Raw genomic sequence first — 24,834 nt, 5'->3', positions numbered from 1 at the left:
CACAGCAGGGAGCCGTGGCATTTAAAGCAGCGCCAAAGCGGGTTATTTCTGCAGTGCGCAGAATAATAAGAAAGCGCAAGGAATTACTGTTGGGTTTTATGTGTGTTGGCTGTTGTTTTATCCCTGGCCCGGTCCCCGCCCCTTCCAATCCCGGCCTCCCTGGCATCCCTGCAAACAGAGGGAGCACAATGGAGACAGACAGAGAGAGAGAGAGAGAGAGAGAGGAGCGCGCGCCGCAGCCAAACTTTAGAACAGCGGCGGCCCGCGCTTGAGTGACGTCCCGTCCGTCCAATGGCGAGGGCCGGTGCGCGCGCGGCCGTCCATTCCCGGCGTGGCGGGGGGCGGGGCCTTAGGCTAGGCTGTGCTTGCGGAGGGTGTCTGGGCTTAAACTTCCACCAAATAATAGCTGTTTGTGTTTTGGCTGCTGCAGGAGCCATTTTAGGTAAGTTCGGCTCCCAACTTTGTTCTTTAATTGCCGCGGAGGCGGCGGCGGCGGCGGCTAATCGAGGGCAGGGTTGGCAAAGGACGGCTAGGCCGCGCCTGAGGAAGGGAGCGATGAATGGAGTCGGAGGAGGAGGAGGAGGAGGAGGAAGGGGCTGCTGCTGCTGCTGCTGCTGCTGCTGCTTTGCCGGGCTTCCCTCGCAGAGACTGTCATGGCGATGGGAAGGCTCTGTCCTTGGGAGAGCTGCCCTTGATGGGAGGAGGATGGAGGACAATGGAGGACATGGCCAAATCAAAGCTAGGCATATATATAGGGGCTTCTTTGGCTGCTTCCACACTGGAGAAATAACCCAGTTTGGCACCGCTTTAACTCTGTCTGACTCATGGCTATGGAATTCTGGGAGTTGGAGTTTGTTGTCGGGCCCTTCCAACTCCCAGAATTCCATAGCCTTGAGCCAGGATGCTTAAAAGCGGTGCCAAAACGGGTTATCTCTCCAGTGTGGATGCAGCCAAAGAAGCCCCTATATAGTCTAGCTTTGAATTGGTCACGTCCTCCATTTCCCCCATGAAGGTCCTCCATTTGGTGGTGGCTTGTCCTCCTTGGTCTGGTCACCTTGCCTTGGGCAAGTGACACTCTCTCGGCCTCAGAGGCAACCCCCCCCCCCGAGTGACCAGACATGCCCTCCTTTCCCAGGAAACATCCTCCATTTTGTGCAAAACTTAACAGACACGGATTTATATTTTATGTCAGTGTTTCCAGCTTTATTTGGCCATCTCATCCAGGTTTTTTCCCCCTTGAAGGTCCTACATTTTGGTGCCTTGTCCTCTTTGGTGGTGAGGAGGACATCTGGTCACCCTGGCTTGGGCAAATCACACTCTCTCAGCCTCAGAGGAAGGCAAAAAAGAGAGCAAAAAACCCTTCCGAACAATAGCCTTTTGTGGGTTTTTTGGGGCTCTAGAAGAGTTTATTCCTGGCATTTCGGCTGCATCTGTGGCTGGCATCTTCTCTGATGCAGGTGAAACGTCAGGAATAAACTCTTCTAGAACATGGCCACAGAGCCCCAAAAAACCCACAAGAAACTATGGATGCTGGCCATGAAAGCCTTCGACTTCACCTTCTGAACAAATTTTGCAGCGAGAGCAGGGTGCCCAAGAGGTCCTCCTTTCCAGGACCTGCCCTACACCTCAGCCTCCTTCTGTCCAGGAGGAATTCAAATGCACCCTCCATTTTGGGCAGGACTAGGAAGCGTTAATTTAGCAATAGTATTTTATATTTATAAATGTGTATTTCTTTGAGTGCTTTTTCAGGTTTCATTTGGTCATGTCCTCCATTTTCTCATCGCAGGCCCTCCATTTTGTCATGCCTTGTCCTCCTTGGCGGTCACCCTGCCTCTGGCCCCCAAAAGTTCCCAGCGCCTGCCCATTGTTGGCCTGAGTAGCCAGAAAAGAGGATGCGCCGTCCATCTCCTGGGCCCAGTCCCACGCACTGCAGTTTGCTTTCTCTCCTCTGCCCTCCTCTCTCTTCCCGCAAGGCACCACTCACACACACACAGAGACACAGACACACTCAGCCAGTCCAGCCCACCTGCCTCTATTGCAGATCTATTCACAATACACAATCCGTGAGTCATGTGCATTCCTGCAACCATGACCAAGTTTGGTGCAATTCGGGGGCTAGGAAGAAAGAGAGAGAGAGAGATTAGCATCGATGGAGAGAGAGTTGGAAACCCAATCCATCTTTCCACTCCTACCTTCACTGCTTTGTGTATGCTGGCCAGGAGGATTTGAACAGGATAACCAGATGTCCTCCTTTTCCAGAACATGCATGCCTTACCTTCTGTCCAGGAGGAATGTTAAAATGTCCTCTAATTTTGAGCATGACTAAAGAAGTATAGCTTTATATTTATTTGGGTGTTCTTAAGCTTTTATTTTGTCCTGTCATGTATGATGGCCCTATATTTTTCGGTGCCTTGTCCTCATTTAGGACATCTGGTTGCTCTGGATTTGAATCGCCTATGAATGATGATCAGTAGCCTGGATGATAAGCACTAGCCTAGTGGTATTTTGTAATGGGATTGGAAATATTTGCAGATTTTTTTGGGGGGTGGGAATGAATATCAGGAGGCACTCTGGTCCAAAACACACTGCAGAAATAATCCAGTTTGAGACTGCTTTAACTGCTTTGGCTCAGTGCTAAGCAATTCTGGGAACTGTAGTTTTGTGAAACATGGCAGGAAGTTGGACTGGATGGCCCTTGGGGTCTCTTCCAACTATGATTCTGTGATTCTGCGATTTAGCCTTCTCTGTCAGAGAGCTCTGGTGCCACAATAAACTACAATTCCCAGGATTCTCTAGCACTCAGCCAGGGCAGTTAAAGTTGTCTCAAACGGGATTATTTCTACAGTGTGTTTTGGACCTCAGTGTCTTCTGAGATTTCTAGAGCAACAGAACAGGTCTCACCCTGGGTGGCTGGGACACCCTCCCAGTGTAATATGTTGTGAGTTATGAGACATGTTTTGTAAGCATCCCAGAGTTTATGAAAGCAGCACACAGCATGTATGGCACTGTGGATGGCGTTGTATGGAACTGGAAGACTGTGTGCATTGCTCCGGTGGAGCAGTAATAAAGTGTGGATGTAGCAGAGTGTGATGTGTGTCAAAACAATCCTTATTTGAATGGTTTCTGAATAAGCTTTTTGGATCTCACATGGAGTATCAAATTTGTATACAACAGAATGATTACACACACACACACTTATATGGGCTATTATTAGTAGCAATATCTGAAATATTAGAAAAGACTACAGATATGAAAAGCTACTGTGGTACATTTTCAATCATATCAAAATGATACACTGACAGTGTTGATTTTGATGGCATTTTATACTTTCTTCAGTATTGTACCAAATTGTCAGTTTATACTACAGTTTTGTGTTGTCACGCTGCAGCTAATAAAACAACTTGTTAATTTGAAATCTAAAATATAATCTCCCTGGGCTCTTTGACCGAGGGCATTTCAGAGCCGCTTCTATCCCTGAACTGATTATAAACCACAAATGAAACCTGCTAATGAAAGCAATTAATGAGGAAGGCTTTCTGTGCCGTAAAAGCAGCTGTGGACAAAATTATTATCCCTGCCATCTGATCCTTTCCTCCTCTCTTGCTGTGAGCAGAGCAGACACAGATCTTTTGTGACTTTGCAGTGGTAGTCACAATAGAAAAGGCATGGCAAGTCACATTAGAGTCACATCTCATTCACTCTGTTGCTGTTGTCTACCTGTGAATGTATAGTCACATTACCAAGCTTTAATCCTCTTCATTTTGATTTCTTTAGGGAATTCTTTATGACTTGTTCCAGTGACTTTTACTGGTAATCGGAATAGATTTCTTAGTACTGTATTGATCAATAAGATTCTTGGTCTAAATGCTATAAGGAGTCAGAAGGAAACCTGCACACTTGCAAACAGCATGTAAGGGTGAAAAATAAAGGATATGTGGTTGCTATTTTTTAAAATCAATAAGAGGCATTTTGCTCTGTATTGATTTACCTTTCTGACAATTGTTCTTAACTTTAAATAAAGTTGGTAACTGATCTGAGACTGATGAGACATTTCACATTTTTTGTCAGCTCTTGGTGAGACTAATAATCACATTGAGATGCAGTGTGTGTGGTGTAATGCATGAAGTCTTTGGCTGGCCCAGTCACCATTTCAGCTTAACATGCTTCACAGCATTGTTGTAAATAGATGATATTACTGTAATATATGTGCAGCTTTGAACTGCTTGGAAGAAAGATGGAATAAATAGGTAAAAAAATAAAATAAATATTTACAGTGGGCCCTCTCCTTATGCAGGAATCCATTCCGGATCCTCACGCATAAGGGAAAATCTGCCTATGCTTGAGCCCCATAGGATATAATGGGGCACATGCATGTGGCGGAGAGCCGCGCATGCGCTGCAGGTGCACACACCATTGTTTCCCTCCCCAAGCGGCTTCCTCATACGCTGGAAGCTGTGTAAAACGCATTCGCACATTGCGCGGGCGCACTATACTAGCTTGTGTAGTATAGTATGAGTGTGTGGAACATGTGATCTTCCTGACATTGCTGGACTGTAGTTCCCTTAATCCTAGATGGCAAAACCATTAGTGAGGAATAATTGGAATTGTCGTCTAACAACGGTAGTCCAACAATAAGATTGCAGATTCTTTATCCCTTCCTTATGGTTTCTTTCATTGCCTTATGATTTGTTTCCTAGATTGGGACTAATCTTGTATGGTTGATGATTGTAAACTTTGTGCCTTGCAAAATTATTTTTGGTGACATCTGTTCTTCTCTGTGGTGGCATTCTTTTTTATGGTGAACCATTTAGCATTGTATGGTGTAATCCAAAATCCACAAAACCTTTAATTTTATTGGGCCTACCAAAATGCACATTATACATATTGCAAGCTTTCCAAGCTCCACTAACTTCTACATCAGGCAAAGGTGTTAAAAATCATACAAGAGAAAGAAAGAAAGAAAGAAAGAAAGAAAGAAAGAGAGAGAGAAAGAAAGAAAAAAAGAGAGAAAGAAAGAAAGAGAGAAAAATTGACGATGTAACTCATACCCCTGTGTTTGGTGAAGATGTAGTGGTTGTTGTCCTCTTTTCAGATGGTATGGAAAGGTATTCATGCAGGTGAGCCCCTCCTCCTTGTGGCCATGTGGGTACTAGAAGATTCAGTCCAAGAAATAAACTTTCAATTCCATTAGCTAGACAAGAAGCTACTGCCTTTGAGATCCAGTTTGTCTTGAATTGAAGGCAACAACCACTACATTTTGATCAAATGCAGGGCTATGACTTAACATTGTTAAATTTCTTTCTTTCTTTCTTTCTTTCTTTCTTTCTTTCTTTCTTTCTCTCTCCTGTATCATTTTAAACACTTTTGCCTGATCAGGAGGCCAGTGGTGCTTTGAAAGCTTGCAACATGTATAATGTGTATTTTGGTTGTTCCAAAAGGTATAACTGTTTTGTGGATTTTGGATGATACTCTATCTTGCTATATGGCCAACATGACTACACCTGGATAGCTCAGATGCAAATTTACCAGCTAGATGAGAATTAGACTTCAGTCGTGCCAACTGCATATTGACTGTTGATTGCATCAGACTATAAGTCTAGTGCAGTGGTTCTCAACCTTCCTAATGCTACAACCCTTTAATACAGTTCCTCATGTTGTGGTGACCCCCAACCATAAAATTGTTTTCATTGCTACATGCAAATATGTGTTTTCTGATGGTCTTAGGTGACCCCTGTGAAAGGATCGTTTGACCCCCAAAGGGGTCCCGACCCACAGGTTGGGAACCACTGGTCTAGTGTAACTTTGTAAGCTCTGGTGGCATTATAGGAATTTTATTCTGATATTGGAGGCACATATGCTGAATAGGATTGTTATGTCATAAATTTTAGATTTTTTAAAAAAATTATCTGCACACATTTTTCAGAAACAGAAATTTCTTCTTTTATTAATGTGACATTTACTTACAGAGCATACTTCCAGACTGTCGTTCATTTAAAATTCTTTGATTCTAAATTGTCATTTTCTGTGAATGACTGACATGTAGTGCAGTTCTGCATGTTTATTGAGTAGCAAGTCCAACTATGTTCAGATGGGTTTACAGAGATAATTGTGTACAGAATCACAGTCACATGATGTTGCTTGCATTTTTTTTTATAAAACTATGCTGTTGTCATTTTAACTGTACAGTGTCCCAAAAGAAGAGAGTGGTTACCCATAACTGAATTTTGCAGTCATTTGTGGAATTGAGTGTAAGATGGATGTAAAGAATATAAATTGATTAAATAACTAACAAAAAGAAGTTAAAATCTAAGTTAAAGTAGTTAAAAATGTGAGTTAAATGCTATCTATTTGCTTTAGAAAGAGAGCAGTAATAAAGAGACCAAGTAGAATAAGACAACATTAATACGAGACTCTAAGATGTTTTATTTTTAAGGGTACTTTGGAAGTGAATAATTTGAATATGATAACGATTTAAGATATGACAATGACTGTGATTTTTTTATTGTATGTAAGTGTATTTTACAGATATAATTATTTAAAAAAACCCCAAAAAGAAGAACAATGCTAGTTCTGACTTTTTTATTAAGTGCCCCAATGGGTAGGTTTAGTAACATTGCACAAGCTGTATTCCAGTGTAGGGGGAAGCTGAAGTGATGTGATGGGATTAAATAGGAATTGCAATGTTCACTACCCCCAGAGTTTGTGTCTGAGAGACCTTTGGTAACAGAACTGATCTCTGTGGGCTGTTGCTTGCACCTTATATCTTTAAAGTGCTTCACTCCAGTGATGGTTGGTGATGGAGGAATGTCCATTACTGGTGTGAGATTTTGTTATAAAACTTCATTCACTTGCGTGTATCCATCTTATTATCTGAACATTTTCTTTGGAAAGCAGAAAGGCATTCATATCTATTCTTTACTAGCAATTAGTTTCTAAATTAATGTTTTATTTTGGAAATACTGTCGTTGGTGCATTCTTGCTTAATTAACCAATTCACAGTATCATTGCAAAATATGAATGTCTACAAGAGCTGCATTCCTCAGAATTTGCAAAGTATGGCTTTGGAAACAAGAGCCAATTACCGTAGCCCCTCTTAATTCAAAGGGATTTATTCCGGAAGCCCCCCTCCCTCCCCCCGCAAAAATGGTGACTTGCAAATATCTGAGTCCTATTGAAAGTAATGGTGCACGCCACCATTTTGTCCCTCCCACAAAGGGTGAGACCACGGACTCCACGAAAAGGAAAGGACAACTGTACAAAGAAAAACATCTATAGGATTGAGGCTGCATGGTCAGTTTGCACAATTAATAAAATCAAGTGCTGATTTTTTCCTCTGTGTATGTTTGAATGTCCAGTTTGTAGCTTACTAACAAATATTCTCTATGCACACTAAAATAGAAAGGCAGAGAGCAGACTCAGTTGAAAATACTTATTTTCCCTTGTGAAGGAAGGTTTTAGATTGCTGAATACTTTCCCTTGGGAAGCCTGCCTAGTTTCTACATTGCTCTTCTTTTGGCATTGAGTTAAGACATTGTTTTCTCCCAGGCTTCTGAAGATGTCTTATGTTAGTTGCTGTGGTGTGGTTTGAACTGTACAACTCCTGGTAGTTTTTGTTCTTGTTCCCTTTCATATTCCATTATGTTGGTTTTTGTTTATATGAGTTAAATGGTGTTCTAGATTTCAATGTTTTATTCTGACTTTGATTGTATTTCTGTGTTCTAAACTTCTTCCATACTTAGATAATTTATTTTATGAGGAATTTAATAAATAGAGCAAGTGATTAGACTCAAAATAAGTATATTAATGAATAAACTTCCAGCTAAGCCATCAGTATTTCTTTTTCCCCTCTAGTGAGCATAGGCTGCATCTGCATTGCAGAAATAATGCAGTTTGACACCACTTTAACTGCCATGGTTCAGTGCTATGGAATCCTGGGATTTGTAGTTTGTCGTGGCACCAGAACTCTCAGACAAAGTAGGCCAAATATTTCACCAAAATTCAAATCCCAGAATTCTATAGCATTGAGCCATGCCAGTTAAAGCAGTGTCAAACTGCATTAGTTTGGAATGCAGATGCAGCCTCTATCTCATTTCTTTTCTGGCCAAAATGAACTTCTGATGGCAAAGGGACATGGAGTTAAGTTTTTGATGATAACAGAATGTCATAATTGAGGTTTTAAAATATTGTTTCCTTTTTAATCATTAATTTTACAAAGGAAACAATATTTTAAAACCTCAACAGTACTTTGATCTTCAGATTATCAGGATAGTGTATAGTATGGCATATAGCTTTAGTTTGGCAAGACAGCATATCCAGAGTGACTTCCAGAGTCTTGTTGAAGGCTTTCATGGCCGGCATCCATATTTTTTGTGGGTTTTTCAGACTATGGCCGGATTCAGACCGCCCATTTGCGCCATGTATTGGGACCAGGGCAGTCACAGCGGCAGCCCAGAGACCCTAATCCGGTGCTTTTCGGGACCCCGGGTCCCGAAAAGGGGTGTCCTTGGGGCTTTGGGCCTAGGACACCCTGGGAGCCAGAGCCAGAGGAGAAAGGGGCCGCTCAGCCCCTTTCTCCTTGGCGCCGTTTCCGCAGCAATCTAGGTGCCGCAAGAACGAGGCATTTCGGAGCGCCTTCTGGTACCACTGTTAGGCCGCCACAAGTAGCCTGACGCTGCGCGAACACGTCACGCCCGCGCCACTCTGTTTGGACATGGTGTGACCATGACATAATGGCAGCGCCCGTGTATACAGGGCACCGCCATTATGCCACCACAGCTACATGTTAGGGTGGGGGGGATCTGTAAAGGACGCCCTGAGGCAACCCTAGCATGCATCCAGGCTGACGCAAAGCACCGGACTTGATAGGGCCTATGTGGCTATTCTAGAAGAGTTTATTCCTGATCTTTTGCCTGCATCTGTGGCTGGCATCTTCTCTGAAGATGCCAGTCACAGATGCAGGCGAAACATCAGGAATAAACTCTTCCAGAATATGGCCACATGGCCCAAAAAACCCATAAAAAACTATTCCAGTGTTAATTGTCTCTTCACCTTCAGTCTCAATCATTTTACTTGGCACAATTAAAACGGATGCATTGAATTAGTGGAATTTGCATATGTTGACCAACCTTCCAATAATTTAACAGCTTTCAGATGCAAATTAATAAGATACTATGGGCTGATTTGTGTTTTTGGCTGGTAAGCAATCTAGCTTAGACCTGTGCGGTTTAAAATATATTTATTTGTTGTCATGTCATGGAGTGTATAATTAAGGTATGTGTAGCTTAGACATTTGCCACTGTGCCTTGTTTCGACATGTTATAGACAAGTATGTTAACTAGAGAATGCTATAACTTGATCACTGAAATACTACAATAAAGACATTATCTCTTTCCTTTAGTAATATGTTGCAAAAATAATTCCAGTGGTTTAGTCAAAATAAAATTTCTCATCTTTTGAGTTATTTTTGTAGGGCTGTGTGGCATCATGTTTTGGTTCCAACTCTACTGAGTAAGGAGAATTTAAAAATTATTATTCAGTTCCTCTTTTTCTACCTTGTTGTTGTCATCTTCTTGATGTCTCACCTATAAATTAATGTTTTTTGCTGGTTTAAAAATAATTTTCAGGAAAGGACTTTGATGTTGATGTTGGATTGATTAGGTTGTTGAACAAAAGGTTCCAACCTCTTGAATTTCCTGCTTAAAGATAACCTTCAAGCCTTTTTCTTGCTTGCTTTCTGCCTCAGGTGACAACATTAGTCTGTGCAGGAGGTTTCCTTGGCTACTAAATGACAGTGGAGATGTCTGTTCTAGTGGTTTCAGTTTTTGTTTTTGTTCTAGTTTTAGTTATTTCATTATTTATTAGTTTTGTATCTTTTTTAGTGTTTGTGTATTGACATTTTTGCTATGTGTATTATATGCTTCATCTTGAACTTTACTTGCAAAGAGATCAGTAAATTTATGAAGTATTGATATGCTAAGGAAAGGAACCACAATTCTTTTGCATCTCTGAAACAGCATTTTTGCACTTCAACAAAACAATAGTTAATATGATTGAGATTGACGTTTTATATCCACTTATGTAGAATAAGCCCCAGTGAACAGTGTGGGGCCTACTTTGAGCAAGTGTGCATGGTACTGCATACACAAATTAGTTCCTGTTGTCCAAAATAGTGTTTTGGATTGGATTGATTATGTAGTTCTGTTATCTGTCATTGGAGAGTTTGAAAATTTTGGTAATTATTTCTAAATTGTATTAATTTAACATACCAAAAGAAGTTCATTTATAGTTACTTTCTGAGAACCATTTCGAAGATGATAATTCTCTGCATCTAGAATTGTAGTAATATATTGTTTAGCATTTATATTAGAGACAGGGAACTTGCCCTTCCAGATATCTTATTTATTTCACAACTTGACACCCTTGTCAAAGAGGAATACCTTTACCTTTTTACATTTATATCCTACTTTTCCTTCAGTGAGTTCAAGGCAACGTAAAGTGTTCCCTTCACATTCACTGGGGTTAGGAGTGAAGGACCCTGTGAATATGGAAAAACTGCAAATTAAAAAACCCACTTTTCTTTTTACCTGAGAGAACACCTCTCTAGGAATCTCCAGATTCTCCAGTGCAGCTCTGTGGTCCACATCTGCCAGAAGCTGATCATAGTAGAATCATGCTGGAGGACCTACAACTGCCTATAGCAGTGTTTTCTCTGGGAAATTCTAGGTTCTCCAGCAGAACTCTGTAGTCAACTTGCTGTAGAATTACGCTTGAGGACTTAAGCGATTCCTTAGAGAGAACATATTAATTAAAACCGCAAATAATCAAATCCGGAAAAGTTAAAGCCGCAAATGGGGAGGGCCAACTGTTTATGGCTTTCTTCTTCTCTTCTTTATCTTTGCAATAGACCTGTGAGGTAGGTCAAGCTGAGGCAGAGAGAGTACCCCAAGTTCACCCAGTGAGTTGCATGGCTTAGTGGGGAATAGAATGTGGACTCAGCTCTTTGGCTCACTTGTGTGTGTATATGTGCCTTCAAGTCACCTGTCAACTCATGACAACCTCGTGAATTTCATAGGGTTTGCTAAGGCGAGGAATACTCAGAGGTGGTTTTGCCAGTTCCTTCCTCTGAAATATAGCCTATAGCACCTCTTATTAGTTAGTAGTCTACCATCCAAGTGCTAACCAGAGCTGTCCCTGCTTAACATCCAAATTCAGATGGGATCTCTGGTGTCCTGAATCATTGGTCAGGCTGCTAGATCCTCATGAGACATTGCAGCCCAGTAATAGCTAGAAGATTACAGGTATATTGGCTCTGATTTATGTGGTTCTATAGCAGGAGTGGAGAAGCTTGGGCCATGGGACCAAATCTAACTTCGCTGGGATTCCCAGTCTGTCCTTCTGTGCTTCCCCAGATGGTTAAGCCTTTCCTCCATGACACGTTCATTTATTGGTTTCCCAGCTTTTGTACATACCTTTCCCCCAATTCTGAAATTTTGAAATGCCTGTTCTAAAATTAGTTCATGGCCGTAAAAATTTTAAGCTAACATATACAGGTGTTTATGACTTCACCAACCATGGGAATATGGCCCCCATTGACTTTGCTGAAAATAAATCCAGCCCATAGGCTGAAAATAGTTTCCCACTTTTGTTCTGTTATGTTGAAAATACTTCCTTTACATTAACTCAGTTGTATGAGTGCAGTCTGTATAGCAAAAAAAGCATGTAGACCACATGTAAATTGTGTGTGTGGGTTGCACATATTTCTTTCTGGAGATGCATAAGGTGTGTGCACATGCTAAGAGGCCTCACTCAGTTGGGATTTTTCAATATGTAAATAATGTTAATTATTTTGCATGTTCTCCTATTTATTTATTTCCATAATAATATCCTTCCCATCTGCCAAAATACTTTAAAGAGGTATAGATATAAAAATGATGCATCAATAACCACTGAACTAAAAATAACTAAGTTTGATACTCTGAAAGTGAATGTTGCTTGGATATATTCTCAGTATAAGAAATCTTACTTGAAGTGGTCCTGAGCAGTGTAAGCAGATCTTTTAAAAGATCTCCAATGCAAATAGTAACCAAGATGGCCTCATAAAATTGGCAAGCAGTTTCTCCATTTGATTTTGTTGTCTTGTCATGCAGTATATAATCGAGGTATGTATGGCTTAGAAGTATGCCACTATATTCTAGCTCGACATATTTCTGGAGAATACTATGACCATTAAATGTTTGCATTAAAAAAAAATCTCTTTCTTTTTCTTATGTATTGTGCTGCAAATACCAGGCATATGTTAGAGACACTATTACACATTCTTGCTACACATAGCTGAATATTCCAGTTAAATATTGATGGTGATCTTCCTGAGATCATGCTATTTATATCTGCTGAAGAATTTACCAGATATTTTGCAGTGGTGTATAGACATGAGACTTAGGGGATATACTTTGCTTTTCGCTAGTATCTCAGAATCCATTAAGTTTGTTGTTGTTGTTGTTGTGTGCCTTCAAGTCATTTCTGACTAATGGCAACTCAAAGGCGACCCTGTCATAAGACTTTCTTTGCAAGATTTGTTCAGAGGACATTTGCCATTGCCTTCACCTGAGGCTGAGAGCATATGAAGTATAGTTGTTGGAAGATTTTTGCATTCTCTTTCCCCCCTCCTTAGATAGATAGGGAATTCCTGCATGTAAACTTTCTCCTCTCTGTCCCAAACTAACCATGTGATTTAGGCCACTCCCCCTTTGGGACTAACTGACACTCTCTCAAAATACTTTCAACTGAGCTGTTGTGTTTCCATCTTCCTGCTCTCTCAATTTTCTTTGGAAAGATGGTGAGATAAATATTTCTTTTGCTTGAACTATTCACTAGCTAGATTAGGATATAGGTTTTATGTAAATATAGATTAAAGCCATTAGTAAACTTTTGTTTTAAACTACAAGCTATGTGTTTGTTGTTTTTGAGTCAGTCTCAGTTCTTGGGAAGCATAGTTGGACAAGAGCACAGTTCTGCTACTTTGCTGTTTTAAAGCTAGACCCTAACAGGCTTGGCTTTGGTATTTTTATATTTAGATATTTTTTGTTTCCTTTAAAAAGGCAGAAGCCTTCGGAAACTTAAGTTACCCCACAATAGTCAGGTACAATACAGTAGAAGGGGTAAGGACATATACTTGGAATTAATTATGAGAACTCTTCTGAGCACATGCTTACCTGAAGACTTTGCTTTTAGTGTCATAACTGAATTTCAAGTCCTCTCACACTAAAATTCAGTCCCGGGGCTCCCTCTAAGGTTTCTTTCATCTCAACACCTTTATTTGGAGGTATGTGAAGGGGAGGGAGAAGCATTGAAAAAGCAAAGCCTTTGGAAACTGAATGTTACTTTTCCAGTAATACAAACCAACATGTTTTTGATTGTTGGAGAAAGTGTGTGTGTATGAGGGGGGGAAGTTATTAAATTTTTCAAACATCATATTGCTCCTCCTAGTTAAAAAGTATTTTGATACAATTATTTAGTCAAACTTGAGCTTCAATTCAAACAAAGATAGAATAGTACAATAAACCAGATCTTTTATCATTTTAATATATCTTTATAAATAGCCAAATGTGACACTGGAAGAAATGTGAATCTGGTGTTATTGGGAGTGTTTTTTAATTATTGCTGTTAAACCCAGTTGTTTAACATAAACCATGTTGTACTTGAAATCATTCAGTAAATACTGATCTGCTTTTTGCCTATCTTTACTATACTTTGTAGTAGAATGTTTCATGTGGATCTGGTTTGAAATTTCTTGTCAAGTTTAATTGGTGGCCTTGGGAGAGTCCAAATCAGCAAAGTTGCTGAGATAACCTCATGTAATCTCATTTCATTGAAGGAAGGATGGGAAACAGATGTTGATACAACAGATTTAAAATGGTCTGATTCTAGTGTAAGTCATTTATAATGTAAATGGAGAAGTAATGTACTCAGTCTGGTATAGTGCTCAGTATAGTTCTTTCCACTTCTCTGATTGAATTTTCCTACTGTGTTAGTAAACATATATTTAGAACATTTCCTGTCTGCCATTATATTTTTATAGTTTTATAGTGCACCTTATAGTATTTGCATGGGCATTTTTATGTTATGTGCTCTAAGATGCTTTATCATTATGACTGGTTCTTAACTGTTTTTAATTTATTAAAAGCTATGCCAAGAATTTTTTTGACTTTTCATATTTTCCGTTTATATCTTCATACAAGTCAGAGAATTTACAGGTTCAATGCAAAGTAAAATGTTTTCTTTGGCCTATCATGTTTTATCAAGAAGGTTGCTTTTATTAAAAAAAAATAACAGATGTAATAACCATTAGCTTGGGGCATTTGTGTTCTATAGTACTCCTTAAGACTCAAAATACACATGATGGCAGCATTTGGTCAAGCACATGAGGTGAGGAGGTTCAGTTCTTTAAAGTAAAAATGACATGATAGTAGGGAGAATTAATCCCTGCACTGCTTACATTTCAGCAGTGTTCTACCTCTTATCTACTATTAAAGATCTTTTATCCTCTGTATCAAACCATCTCTGGTACTGGAAGGAAGCTTGACTTCAGGATGATAGCATGGAGAGGATTCTACTTTTCCTTAAAGGCATGCCCTCTTTGCTTTAAAAAGCAGATCTCCATGCATCCTACTTTATGCCTGATTGTGATGTGTGTGTAATTTCAACCTCAGGGTTTTAGCAATAATTTTATAAAGGGTTTGTGTGTACCCTGTGTGTGTTGGCAAGTGATAGGGCCAAATGATCCTAAAGAAAGGAAACCTGAAGTTCCTGATGGAGGAACTAGTAACGATCAGGATCCATGCAAGGGCACAGCAATGATCTTGTGTAATCCCTCTCATTCCATTGGGGATGTGGTAGGAGTTGATGAATTGTCTCAGTGGGTTTGATCTGTCTCACTCTTTTCAACTGAAGTTAGTTCTTTACCTTTATGGTGACAGCTACATCTGTAATTAACACTGACACAACAAGAGCAAGACTTAAGTACCTTCATGTGAGATCCTAAGACCTCCCCCCCCACCCCCCCGCAGCACCAGTAGATGATGCAAGTTGGGTTAATCCTTGCTTTGAACATCTTTGACAGTAAGCACAAGACTGGGTGCTTCTACTGGGAGTCATATTAAGATGCTGTAGTAGTACAATTCAGTGTTTGCATGACCAAAACAATGTGGGTGTATACAGTAGTGTTGTAAATCAGTGCTTTTGACCTTCAGTATGCGGTCTAGTAGTTGTAATAGAAGTTATTTCTTTTAATATAAATACAGGAGGAAAATGTATTTGTTTCTAAGCAGGTGGATTTAGCTATATATGCCACTGTATTCCAACTAAACGCAAGTACTATAACACTGTAGAAGGATTTTAACAGGAAAAAAATCTTTGAAACAGAAGGGATGGCAACTAGCCAGTCTAAATTTCCAGGCATGTCTGAATATCTTGCAGGGACTAAGCAACCACTCCCCCAGACTGGACAGTTCCATATTGGGCTTTCATTGAGCAGGTGTTCAGAGCAGTGTGTGTGTTTTAAGCAGATATTTTTAGAGAACAAAGACTTACTCTATGTGCCATAGGCCTATGGTTTGGGAAATGTATGGGTGACTTGGAGGTTCTTTGCTATCTGTCCATCCATCTTGTCCAGCCATCTCTTTCCCAGGATCCCATAAAAGCCAGTTCATGGCCAGCATCCTGTTAGTGACAAACGACTACTATTTTGTTTTAAGTTTGGGAGGTTGATACTCTCTCCACAAAATCCAAGGCACCATTAGAAGTCACCATTCTGCTTTGATAGCTCCTCCCCCATTTCTGTTCCATTGATACTGGAGAACAGAAATGATTGGAGACACATCTGTAGCAATGTCTTTGTAACCAGATAAAAACGATGATTTCTGCTGATACCTTCAGAGGACCTGAGCAGATCTCAACAGAAGATGCCATCATCTGGCTGTGGGGAACTACCCAGAGGTTTCTCTGATTCTCTCCACTCTGAAATGGAATAGCTGGGGACACACACACACACATCACAGCACAATGGTGAGGCCTGGGGATGGTGACAGCAGGCTTGTTGCAGAGTTTATTTTTATTTTATTTATATCCCATCTCTCTCCCAGATCCGCATGCAGAAGTCTTACTCTGCACTCGAGCATGTAGGATCTGGGCCATTGTTATGAAAACAAAGCGTTCCTAGCTTTTTCTTCATTTGAGGTATTTTGACAGTGTCATGGCGGTGTGTTCTAAAGGCCTGAAATATCATCCTTTCAGCTCACAGATTCTAACATAACTTCCATAATTCTACTTGGAGGTACTGCTGAAGATTATTTAGACATAATTGTTTCTGTACTTTTGTGTGCTATTGAGACCTTAAAAGCATCCTGTGGGACCATTACAGCCTTCCTGTTCAGTTTTCTTTTGGGGGCTGACAAGAGACAGTGCTGACAGTCCTCTTTTATTTTGGCCTTAGGGAGGCTCGTGAGTTACAGCATTTTATTTTACAACATCATCTACTTTGATTGGCATTAGAGATGCCAAGGACTCCAATCTGGGACTGTCTGCATGAAAAGCATGTGTTTTGCTAGTGGAGTATGCTCACCTCTTCCTAGAAACAGGTGCTGGTGTTTCTATACTAATGCAATATAACAGTGGTAACTGCAGAACTTTTCTTTTAAACAGTAATATAGTCAGTTGAATGCCTTCAGCAAATAAACCTTGACATGACACAGGTTTTTGAGACTGTAACGTTTAGGAATGTTTAAGAATTAGTGATTGATTTTATCCATGGAAAAGATATAAAAATATATATATAAAAAGTTAACACACACACACACACACATATGCACACACACACAACATATATATACAATGCTAACATATTTTGATATGTAAATATATAAAAAGCTAACATATCAAGAAGAACAGTTTGGCTTCTTTTTCTTCCTGCTATATGTGCTATATACATGCTATATTTGGCAGATGGGATTTGTAAAACAAAATATCTGACAGTTGTGGAACTAAGGAATATAATTGTCATTAAACAATTAGCCTGTGAGCACCAAAAAGGAATGGTGGAATTAAGAAGGAGACAGTATGGGTTTCCCATAAACAGTGTTTCTGAAATAACTTCTTGATGGTAATAGCTGTTTGACAAGTGGAATACGCTGCCTCGGAATGTGATGGAGTCTCCTTCCTTGGAGGTTTTTAAACAGAGGCTGGGTGGCCATCTGTCAGGGGTGGCTTTGATTGTGAGTTCCTGCATGGCAGGGGATTGGACTGGATGGCCCTTGTGATCTCTTCTGACTCAGTGATTCCATGATTCGAAGTGATGCTTAGACTAATGTTATCTCTCTGTTTTGGTAAAGTTTCAAGATTGGTATGTCATGGAGATGCTGTGGATATAATATAGTATATGTTTATTTCAGTAAGGCTTTCGACAAGGGTCTCCATGATGTTATAGATAGGCTGGTTAAAATATGGAAAAGGCAGTGCTTCTGTTAGGTAGATTTGTAGCTGGTTGACAAGCTGGACCCAAACATTGCTCACCATTGGGTAGAATTGACATACAGCTCTGTCCAGGGTTCAGTGTTGTTCAGCATTTTTATAAATTACTTGAATGAAGAAATCAAGGATATTCTTTTCAGCTTTACAGATGAAATTAAACTTGGAGGGACAGCTAATATGACTGAAGGCAAAAATCAGGATAGGGGATGATCTTAAAGAAAAGTGAAAAAACTTGCCAAGAAAACTCTGTGATAGGGTCACCATAAGTTGGAAACACCTTAAAGGCAACACAACAACAGATCATACTAATTAGGCAGAAGAAAATCAGATACACAAATATAGGATGTATGGTGACTGAGTTGATAGAACACATGAAAAGGATGTAAGGTCTTAGGAGACTACAAAACACTGTACTGTGGTGGCAAAAAACAAAAATAAAAACAAAGAGCAATGCAGTTCTAGGCTGCCTCAACAGAAGTACTGTGTCCTTATCAAGAGGATTAACAGTATCATTCTATTCTGTTTGTATCATATCTAGAGCACTGTGTCAAGTTCTGGACATTAAAGTTTGAGAACAATATCCATAAGATGGAGCATATTCAGAGGAGTTAAGCCAATATAATTAAGAATACGGAAACTAAGCCCTATGAAGAATAGTAGAAATATTAGCTTGTAGAAATATCTGAAGGGGTTCATGCAAAATTGGTCAAGTGGATTCAGAATATATGAAATAAGATTCCAAGTGACCATTTGTAAGATCTTCCTGATGGTAAGAGCTGTTCAGCTGGGGAACAGATGGCCTTAGAGAGTGGTTGTCTCACCTTCATCAGAGGTTTTCAAGTAGGTTTGATTCCTGCTTCTCAGGGACACTTTAGTGGTTGGTAGCTATTTTTACTGGGAGGAGTTGGACTAGATAAAAGTTTGGGTTCCTCCCAACACCATAGGTTCTCTGAGGTTGGTTGACTCACATTTTTAAGGTAACAGGATATAAACATAAGAATCTGGCATTGTTAAAGAAACAGTTGGCTGTATAAAAACTTGAGTATTTCCAGGTCAGGTTTTACTCAATCAAATGAGAGTCGCAGTGGAACACATGTGTACATGTGTAGTTCTTAGTCTTACTCTTTGTTCAATCATTTTCACTGTTTCTTAGTAGAAAGTGGAATGTTAGGGGTTAATTAATAGCTGATTGTTTCTAAATCATATTAAACATGTGACAGTTGAACTCTCACAATGCAGTTTATACAAATGAAAGGGCAGAATGTATACATACATACAGTATGTGTAAAAATAAATAAAATTGGCAGTTAAGCAAGAGAGGCACAGAAGGGACCACACTTGTATGTACAGAACTGCTATAACTTAAAAAAACCCCACTCCTCATTAGTACAATCCTTTATACAGTATATCTTCTCAGAAGCAAGTAATAGTACCACACTGTTCTGCTTTGGTCAGACCTCACCTGGAATACTTCATTCACTTCTGGGCACCACAATTCAAGGATATTGACTTATCATGGCATGAAATTCTCAAAAATGGGATGGATGACACAAGTCTTGAAAGCAGTAGATGTGAAAAGAATTTTAAGGTCTTAGACCACAAGCTAAATGTGAGACAACAGCATGATGCTGAAAGCCAAAAAGTCAATGCGATTCTGGGCTGCATCAATAGGGGTTTAGTGTCCTGATCAATGGAAGTATCAGTGCCACTCTCTTCTGGTTTGGACAGTCTCACCTAGAATACTGCTTCCAGTTCTGAGATGACAGTTCAAGAAGGATAATGACAAACTGGAACGTGGCCAGAGAAGTGTGGCCAAGATGACTTAACTTTCTGGAAATCATGCTAAGATCCTTTCCCTTTTTACAGCTACTGCTTTCAAGCCAGATGTCACCCATCCTGTTTTTGTGAATTTCATGCCATGATAAGCCATGTGGAACCCATCCTTTGCTTAAGCTTATCATGGGTCTGCTGTCCCACTGCCATAAAACAAGGAAGGCCAATCCCGTAGTCCTTCTGTTTCATCAGGGGTAGAGCTAATGCAGATGTGGAGAACCCATTTATAACAACCCCTGGTTGATAGGTTTAGGCTGAGAAGCAGGGGCAGGCCCAACTTGATCTAGCAAGCTTCCCACTTAAGTGAGTACAGTGGTCCCTTGGCTTACGCGGGGGATCCATTCTGGACCCCCCCCATAATCCAAATAATGCGTAAGCTCAAGTCTCACTCGATTGAATGGGGCTTGTGCTCGCGGCACGGGAGAGTGCGCGTGCCATTCATTCTTCCGTCGCACAGCTTCCGCATAAGCAGGAAGCCGCGTATCAGGCGCCTGCCTATAGCGTGGGTGCACTGTACTTGAAAATCAGATCTTACTGCTACTCAACACGCTTAAAAACTACACCACACTGGCTCTCAATATCAAACTGGCTGCCATGATCTAAACCCATTCAAAAGAAGGAAGGGCTTGGGATGCAGACCTTGCCAACATGGCTTCCATCTGCTCATTGTTCACTGTATTGCTTTCATTATCAACACAAACAAACAAAAAACAAACAAACAAACAAAAAACCCCAAGGGAATGATGCACAGTAATAAACCAGTACAGTTTACAACATTTTTGCCAGATATGCCCTTCACTGTCTAACTTCTGGGAATTTTTCTTTTATAATATTTCACATATTAAGTATTTTGAAAGAAAAAATACTTTCCAAAATTATAATGTTTTGGTTTTCCAAAATATTTTCTTTTTCTCTTTGATAATATAGTACCATTACTGTATGTGGTGGTTTATGAAGTAAAAATAAAATGACATATTCCTGCTTTGAGAAGCTTACAGTCTAAAACTGGACACAAATTGAGAGCCAACAGAAGGAATAGCGGGAAAAGGTAGTTCAAAAGAAGAAGCAAACAGACACACAACTCTACCAGCCAACTCAAATCAATGAGGTCCAAAATAATCCAGTTTGAGAGAGGTTTAACTGCCCTGGCTCAGTGCTAAAGGCCCCATACGGACAGGCCAAAATAAAGCTGCTTCTGGTCACTTTAGAGCAGTACTTCTCAAATACTGGGGCGCGCCCCTCGGGGGGGGGGCGAGGCTCCATAAGGATACAGTACTTATAACAAGTTTATAGACAAATGATACTATTTACAGTCGCGCGGGGGGCACAAAATGTTTTCTTCTTCCTAGGGGGGGCATGACAGAAAATAATTGAGAAGCACTGCTTTAGAGGTATGCTGTTTAAATGATGCATGCGTCCTAAGAGGCCAGAAGCCGCACCAAAGCCACGCTCCAGTCCTAGAGATTGGAGCACAGCTTTGTCGCAGCTTTTGGCCTCTTAAGATACCTGTGTCATTTAAACAGCATACCTCCTAAGTGACCCAAAGCAGCTCTATTTCGGCCTGTCTGTATGGGGCCAAAGATTCCTGGAAATTGTAGTTTATTGTGGTACCAGAGCTTTCTGACAGAGAAGGCTAAATGTCTTACAAAACTACAGTTCCCAGAATTAAAAACTATCCCCCACACTGGCTCTCCCTAGCATTGAGCCAGTGCAGTTAAAGCTCAAACTGGATTATTTCTGCAATGTGTTTTGGACCTCACATCACAAATCTCTTCTTGTTTCATACCTAAACCTGAATTTCCTCTGAGCAAATAGAAAGACTTTTTGTAAGAGAAAGACTTTGCATCAGCTACATGCATTTTATGCATTTTGAAGAAAGAAAAACATTTTTACATATACTGTAATACATGTACTATAATGTCTATCTAAAGATAATGTTTTGTTAAGCCTTTACTATGGAACACTGAGCTGTCCATTGTTTTGGACACTTTTCTGAGAGATAAAAATTATTTTTGTGCTCTTTTCATTTTTGTGAATTTTCTCAGCTGTTTTGAGAATAGGTAACTCTTTGGATTTCACAAAGTATAACAGCTTTTGCTTTGTTTTGTGTACAACCAGATGTTTTACTTACATTTGAACAAATCACATTCTCTCAGCTTTGGAGGAAGGCAAAGGCAAATCCCCTCTGAACAAATTTTGCCAAGAAATCCCTGTGATAAGTTCACCTTGGGAGTCACCATAAGTTGAAAGGCACACAACAGCAACAACAACTACAACAATAATTGCTACCATGCAAACCAACATATTTCTTTTGCAAAGTAGAGCACATTGACTGTGTTTACACATTTTGACAAGCCATGATATAGTTTGTTGAAATTTGACTTGTGATGTGCAAACTCACTTCTGCTAACAATCCACAATATGAACCCAAGTTTTTGTTGCTGTCTGTAAATGGTTCTCTTTTTAAAACTAAGACTAGTCATGAATTTATATGGAACTTACTTCTGAGTAGATGTAGAGAGGACTACAGTTGGCCCTTCTTATTCACGGATTTTTTATACACAGATTCAAGCATCTAAGGTTTGAAAATATTCAAAAAAAGTATAAATTTCAAATATCAAACCGTGATTTTTCATTTTTTATAAGGGACACCATTTTGCTATGTCATTATATTTAATGGGACATGAGCATACATGGATTTTGTTAATACACGGGGGATGTTGGAACCAAACCCCAGTGGATAACAGGAGTCCACTGTATATTGTTTGACATTTAAAAAAAAGAAAAAAAAAAAGAAAAGAAGTTATAACAGTTCTCTACACACAAGAGTACCAGATGAATCTTATGAACCAGAAGTTCATCACCTGAAGTGAGATAAAAACAAGCCAGAAAATAGCTATGTGTTTAATGTGTAAAATTATACATGTGTCGAATTTACTTAAATAAAGCCGTTATATCCTTATAAAATGTTAAAATAAGAGTATACACAAATACAAATGAAAATACGCTCACTAAATAAAGAAAATGGTTTTATTTATACACTACGTCAAGCAGGAGGGGGTCTGCACTTAGGGGGTCACAAGGGTAAAAAGTTTGAAAACCACTGGAATAATTTATATCAGGGGATGGAGTAATCTGGGTGTGACAGTGGTTGTTTTGCAGAGAAGTGTAGCAACTGATAATCCCACCACCCCCTTGCAGAGCTAATGAGTAATGTTTACTCTTTTGTGTTTGTTATTCTGGGCAATGGAGTTTGGGGCATGCTTTTCCTCCTCCACCTTTCAGATATTTTTAAAAATGAATTTCTTTCCCAATAACATATAATGCAACGAATAAAGGGAAAATTGAATAGTAAATTATAATAACCATTAAAAGACATTTGAAATACTGATCTATGGCCCTGTCCAGATGGGCCAAAAAGCACGTACTGAGTACGTGCTAGGGTTGCCTGAGAGCGTCCTTTTCAGATGCTCTCTAACCCTAGTATGTACTCAGTACGTCAAAATGGCTGCACCCTGTCTACATGGGCGCTGCCATTTTGACGCGACGGATGTGTAGCGTCCACATGTCCCGTTGCGCTTGTGACGCAAAAAGAACCGACTTTTTGAGGGTTCTTTTTCCGCCACTGGGAAGCCTTGCTGTTTGGCAGCTGGGGCTTCCTGCTGGCGGAAATGGAGTTGGTGGCAGATCGCCCTTTTTGGGCGGTCTGTATCCCACCTCTATTAAGATGTTATTAGAATTTCTAACACTGTAATATCTAAGTTTTCCAAAATATAAAAGAAGCAGGATTTGTCTGAAGAATTTCAGTGAAGTGAATGGGACCTGTGGAAGAACTACGGAGCTTGTACAGTAAAGCTTGTCAAATTATGTGCAGGGTTTCCCAGTACAACTGAAAAGTAAATAAATCATAGAATAATTTTGTTTTAAAAGTGCAGATTAATTTTTTAATCAAGAAAAATGACAATGCTTCAAAAGTCTGTTTGAAATTAACACCATATCAACCTGTGTTAAACCTTAAACTTATTGTAATTTATTATATTGCTTGAATAATGTTTAAAAATATGCTGACTCAATGAGCCTTCATCAAACTTTAATGACTTTTTATATCCAGGGCGGCATTTTTCCTTCTTATACAGTACTCAGGAGGTAGAGAGAACATCTTTAACTAGATTTCAAGGTCAGTCTTTATAAATATAGATCACATTGTCATATATCGAAGGATTGTGGATTTATAGCAAAATATTAATAATATGTTTGATTTTTCATGCTTTCATGAGTCATGTGAAATACGACTGAAAATCACAATGTGTAAAGTATTCCCTTCTGGATTTGTTTATATTAGTATGGACCCCGCAGGCTTAAACTCAAAGTATACACGTGTGTGTGTGTGTGTGTATGTATATGTTCTTGAACTATCACAAGTAGTTGTATTCCATGGAAATTTTGGTGGCTGCTGCTCTTTGCATGTTGGTGTAGGTTGATTTTGATTGAGGTGAACATAATTTAATGGCCTAACACAGGTATGTCTTTGAATTATTCGCCAACATTGTGCTTAGTGGGTATGATGTAGCATGCCACAAATAGAGCATGCCACATTGAAAAGTGCTCCTTTAAAACTTTGCTAATCCCATTTTAAAGGCATCTAGCCTACTGTCTATCCTTGTATCTTGTGAGAATTAGTTATGTGAACTAGTTACATAATGTGTGAAGCTGTGTTTCTTCGTTGCCTGCCTTGAACTGCCAGTCAATATCATTGGATGACCTAAGTCTAGCATCCTGTGAGAAGAATTCCCCCCAATCCACTTTCTCAACACACTGCATAACTTTATAGCTAAATCAAAAAGCCTCTAATGCTTTTCACCTTTCCATGTGTAGAAACTTGTTGTTTCAATGGCCGTTTTGTGCACCTTTTCCAGCTTTGTGAGAGTAGTGGGTAATCAGAATTGGAAATGCAGCCACAACATTGCTTTGCATAAAGTTTTTGCTTAAATCTCTGTGTTTGAGGGGATACTGTTGTGACTTTCTTCCTTTTGCTGTTACAGTCCTTTTGTAGTACTTATTAATCTACCTTCTCAGGGACACATTAGATGATATGCAAAATTTGTGATAATATTTAGTGTGCATAGGGTTTTACTTCTTTTAAATAGCAGCTTTGGTGGGTAAAGAAAGTTTAGTCATGTTTCATGTTACTTTGCACAGTGAAGAGATTGTCTTTCCCCCCCTTTCTATGATCTTGACAAAAATCCCCCCCCCCTTTCTCCAGGATATTCATCCTTGTGTCTGGGACGATTTGAGTTCATGGAGAAGACTTCTTTTGGATACTACTGAAAATAGTAAAGGGTGAAAACTACAAATCTTCCTGTAGCGGTTTCAGTTCTAATTGTGTCCACTGAAAATCTAGTTAAACTGAAAGCAATCACACAGTCTGGTTGTGACCTGCAGTATGATTTGGAGCCTGACTCCTGTTTTAACTGATTA

At 39.7% G+C, this 24,834-nt stretch overlaps 1 protein-coding gene across 6 annotated transcripts in view; it reads left to right on the top strand.

Moving 5' to 3' along the window:
- Window positions 1-354: 354 nt before the first annotated feature.
- CHD6 (chromodomain helicase DNA binding protein 6) overlaps window positions 355-24,834 on the top strand; it is a 157,810-nt gene continuing 133,330 nt past the window's right edge. For 4 of the 6 annotated variants that reach the window (XM_089514140.1, XM_089514141.1, XM_089514136.1 and 1 more), the window contains exon 1: window positions 355-442. The gene's annotated coding sequence lies outside the window, so the exon portion shown is untranslated. Of the gene's footprint in view, window positions 443-16,489; window positions 16,635-23,467; window positions 23,534-24,834 lie in introns of all 6 variants that reach the window. The other 2 variants (XM_089514137.1, XM_089514138.1) reach the window with 2 other exon arrangements.

The sequence above is a fragment of the Sceloporus occidentalis genome, unplaced genomic scaffold, assembly GCF_023333645.1.
Source record: "Sceloporus occidentalis isolate IW3139 unplaced genomic scaffold, rSceOcc1.0.p SCAF_3, whole genome shotgun sequence".
In the NCBI taxonomy this organism is placed as follows: Eukaryota; Metazoa; Chordata; class Lepidosauria; order Squamata; family Phrynosomatidae; genus Sceloporus; species Sceloporus occidentalis.
This window is presented reverse-complemented; position numbering and strand designations above follow the sequence as displayed.